At 36.1% G+C, this 4,301-nt stretch overlaps 1 pseudogene; it reads left to right on the plus strand.

The window, feature by feature from the left end:
* The window catches only part of LOC128249350 (probable cyclin-dependent serine/threonine-protein kinase DDB_G0292550), a 79,795-nt pseudogene that overhangs the window by 74,242 nt on the left and 1,252 nt on the right, over positions 1-4,301 (plus strand).

Raw genomic sequence — 4,301 nt, forward strand, 5'->3', positions numbered from 1 at the left:
CACCACCACTACTACTACTACTACTACTACTACTACTACTACTACTACTACTACTACTACTACATCAATTTGTAAACTTCCTCATTCTCTCGCCCTCTGAAGGATTCGGCATGAAGTAATGGAATTATTTCCTCTTCACTGTCACTTGCTAACATGATGCATTCTGCCCTTTGCTCGCCACAGTGATTCATCGTGATTTTTCGTCTTCAGCAAAGACATGGCCACGTGAATGTGGCTAAGTCTATCAAATACCGTACAGCGTAAGGCCAGTTCTCCTGAGGGCAAACATGTTTCACATCTTCACATTTCAACTCGAATGCTCTGCAAATATTCTTCGGCAAGCGCCATGTTTAATCGAAGTTTTAAGGCAACTCATACTAATGAAATGTGATGTTAATGCGATGCAAAGTATGTATGTATGTATGTATGTATGTATGTATGTATGTATGTATGTGTATACGTACGTATGTATATATTTGTGCATGTATATATGTATGTGTATACATATGTATGTATGAGGTATAAATGTATGTATGTATGTATTTATGTATATATATGTATGAATGTATGTATTTATCTATGTGTGTATGTATTTATGTATGTATGAATTTATGCAATGTATATTATGTATGAATTTATGTGTAAATCTATGAATGCGTGTATGTATGCATGTGTTTAAACATATTCGCACACACACACATATAGCGTATGAATGAATATATGTGTGTATAATGTGTATGTGTTTATGCATGTAAGTATATATCTATATAGGTCTATCTGTGAATGTGCCTTTGTGGCTGCGTGTGAGTTTCAATCAGATATGCTATTGCATACCAGCGAGACACTGTAAGAATAACTGTGTAAAGGTCAGGAAAAATTCTTTAGTCTTGGTTGGCTTGTTTCCTACAGTTTGTTTCTTGAATAAAGAACTGATATTTTGTTCGCTCTGAAAGAAAAAAAAAAAAAATCAAAGAAATGAAAAAAAGAAAAAATGAAAAATAAAAAAAAATAATGAAAAAAAAAATCAATTATCGAGGAATAAAATAAAACAAAAATCAAGATATCGACAAATAACAACGCTCATGGGTCAGCTATATAATGTAAAACACCTGAACTGAATGAACATTGAGAATTATGGCGCGACGTTAGCTATAATATAAACATTGCATTGGCGAATAAAATTTATCTCAAGATGACAAGTAATGGAATTATTTATTTCTATGACAGAGAAACTGTAGGACACGAATGTTTGATATGTAGAAATCAATAGGTATGTTTCTCCAGTTTAGATCTGCTAGAGAAAGAATGATTTTGTTGTTGTAAAGAATAAGACGAAAGGGGCGAAATGTGCAACTACTGTTCCATAATATGTCCACCATGTTGTAACCAAAATTATATCTTCGTTTTCTTTTTTCTCTCTCTCTCTCTCTCTTTGAAAAAGGGCAATGCTTGAAACTTCAGATTCTGTTATTGTGTGTTACTAAGTAACTACAAGCCTAACATATGACAACTGTTGTGACGAATGCGAGAAAGCTATGTATTCTCATTTCCTCTCAGAAGGAGGCGAACTGCTTGAAACATAGGATTCTGTTACTGTGAGTAATTGAGCAACTGAAGTCTTAGCATATCTCAATATTGTGACTGTGATAAGGCGGCGAGTTGGCAGAAATGTTAGCACGCTGGGCGAAATGCTTAGCGGTATTTCGTCTGTCTTTACGTTCTGAGTTCAAATTCCGCCGAGGTCGACTTTGCCTTTCATCCTTTCGCGCTCGATAAATTAAGTACCAGTTGCGTACTGGGGTCGATCTAATCGACTGGCTCCCTCCCCCAAAATTTCGGGCCTTGTGCCTAGAGTAGAAAAGAATATTGTGACTTTGGTGGCAAAACTATATATCCTTTCTCTTTCTCTCAAAAGGATGACAAATGCTTGAAACGTCGGATTTATTTAGCCATTATAGCAATTCACGTTACCGAATTATTTTTAAGAACTCGCTTGTCATTCGTGTACTGTTTTCTGTGGAAAATACAAGAAAGGTTAATAGCTGAAGAGATATATTTCTTAATCGAAGTAAAATAATTACTTCTTGATGAGGAACATGGACATCAAGGGAGATGATTGACGATCAGAAATGAATTTTACTCTGACAGGCAGAATATAACTCAGTGTGGAGAAACACATGCGTACAAGGGTCAGCTTAAGAGTTCATAGGTAGAGCAAGATATACTAACGTAATGTGACCGGATGAAGTTTATTTGTCAGCATAGGTCTCCTTGCGGTCTACACACTTCTTCCATCGGTGTTGCAGTTCTTGGATGCCATTGGTGAAGAAACTTTCATCTAGTTAGTCGTAGAAAGAATCTAGGGATGGGCAAACTGCGACTCGCGGAAATTTGTGAATGGTACGCCAACTAAAGATTACCTTGGATTTTTTTAGTAACCTTGTCATACGTGGCCTACTTCTCCATAAAGGTTTCCTATACCTGGAATACACAGACAACGGAAAGAATGATGACATGATTCCCTTCTTCTTAGACTTTATTCCCATATTTTGAGATATTCTGAGATTGCCTGAAAATATTTTATACTCATTTCATCTCAGAATCCAACAATTTATTGAAGCAAGAACAGGACTTCGTGAGTCATCGTAACATGTGAAGGAGTGTCTCTGAGTGAAAGTGATATTAAAATGTCTTTTACAAAAGATTATCTTTCTTTTCCTTTGTTAATTCTTGCTGTGATCTCCTTGTCTTATTTATTACAAAGGAGCAAAGCGAAGTATCGTCTCACCAACAAAAACCTAAGATTTAACGATATTGTTTCTATTTATTCCATTCCATTTAATCCCATATTCTAAGATTTACACGATATATAATCTTCTATTCTCACAAAATAACGATAACCCATAATGAAATGTTAACAATGAAGAGTTAGTATCTACAGCAACACCACACGTTGATAACATAACATGGTGATATCATATGAATAAGGTATCGACTGAGGCTCAGAGTGATAACTGCACTTCATGGCAATAGCAACTAAATTACCTCAGATCACATTCTGTCAATGCAAAAATTGAAGAACTCTTTGAAAAGTGTACTTCTACATATATAAAAACGATGGAATGCTTGTGGTTGGAAAACCTTTGATTAATCTGACCCGGGAGCTAAACAACAAAAGCCTCAACTGCAGCTTATTGAAATAATTGATAATGATAACAAAAAGCAGCGTAATAGAATATAAGAACATATACTCGACAAATATTGCAGTTTAAACTACAACCTTAATAACAGAATAACAATTGAATACTAAAGTAAGTACACAATACGTTATAGAGTAACATCGATGTAACTAGAGAGAAAGGCAGAATAAGAGAAAGACGGAGAAACGATAGGAAGAGGGCAAGATGAAAAGAAAGAGAAGGGAGAGGTGAAAAGAGAGAGGGAAGAGTTGGGGAGAGACAGAGAAGAGGAGGGAAAGGAGGATAGGTAAAAACAACAAAGAAAGAGAATTGAGTGAGGGGAGAGAAGGAAGAGAGAGTGGGGAGAGTACAACAGAGGGAGAGAGAAGGAAAAGAGAGAGAGAAGGAAAAGAGAGAGAGAGAGGAGAATGAACAAAGAGAGAGGGAGCAAGGAGGGGCGAAAAGAAAGAGGGAAGAGGTGGGAAGAGACAGAGAGAAGAAGGGGAAAAGAGTAAAGAGGTAAAAAGCATAAAAGAGGAATTGAGTGAGAGGAGAAGAGGAAAAGAGAGAGGGGAGGAATAAGAGAGAGCCTGGATATAGCAAAACAGGGAGAGGGAGAGAGGAGGAGGAGAAAAGGGGAGAGGGGAAAGACAGAAAGGTGAGAAGGGTAAGAGTGACACATGTACTTACATTTCAATCTAAATATGCAATCATTTGTATGTGAATGTGTGGATAAATATCTTTGAGTGAAAGGTGTAGGTAGATGTGTGCGTAGAACAAACGAAGAACAATATCAGATGAAATAAAAAAACAAAAACAAAAACAGAAACCCTCAATAGGAAATGGATAAAGCCTAACAAGAAATAATATACTCTACAGAAAGATAAAAAAGCTTCATAGCCATGAGTGTGTGCACGCATGCGTGTATGTGTGTATGTGTGTGTGTGTGTGTGTGTGTGTGTGTGTCTGTGTGTGTGTGTGTGCGTGTGCAACTATCGATAGTACTACAGACATACATACAGACACATTTTTACACACGCACACATATACAGTTATTTAAATAAACGATATATAGAGTATATGCATATATATATATATATATATATATATATATATATATAT

This window comes from Octopus bimaculoides, chromosome 14, assembly GCF_001194135.2.
Source record: "Octopus bimaculoides isolate UCB-OBI-ISO-001 chromosome 14, ASM119413v2, whole genome shotgun sequence".
NCBI lineage: Eukaryota > Metazoa > Mollusca > Cephalopoda > Octopoda > Octopodidae > Octopus > Octopus bimaculoides.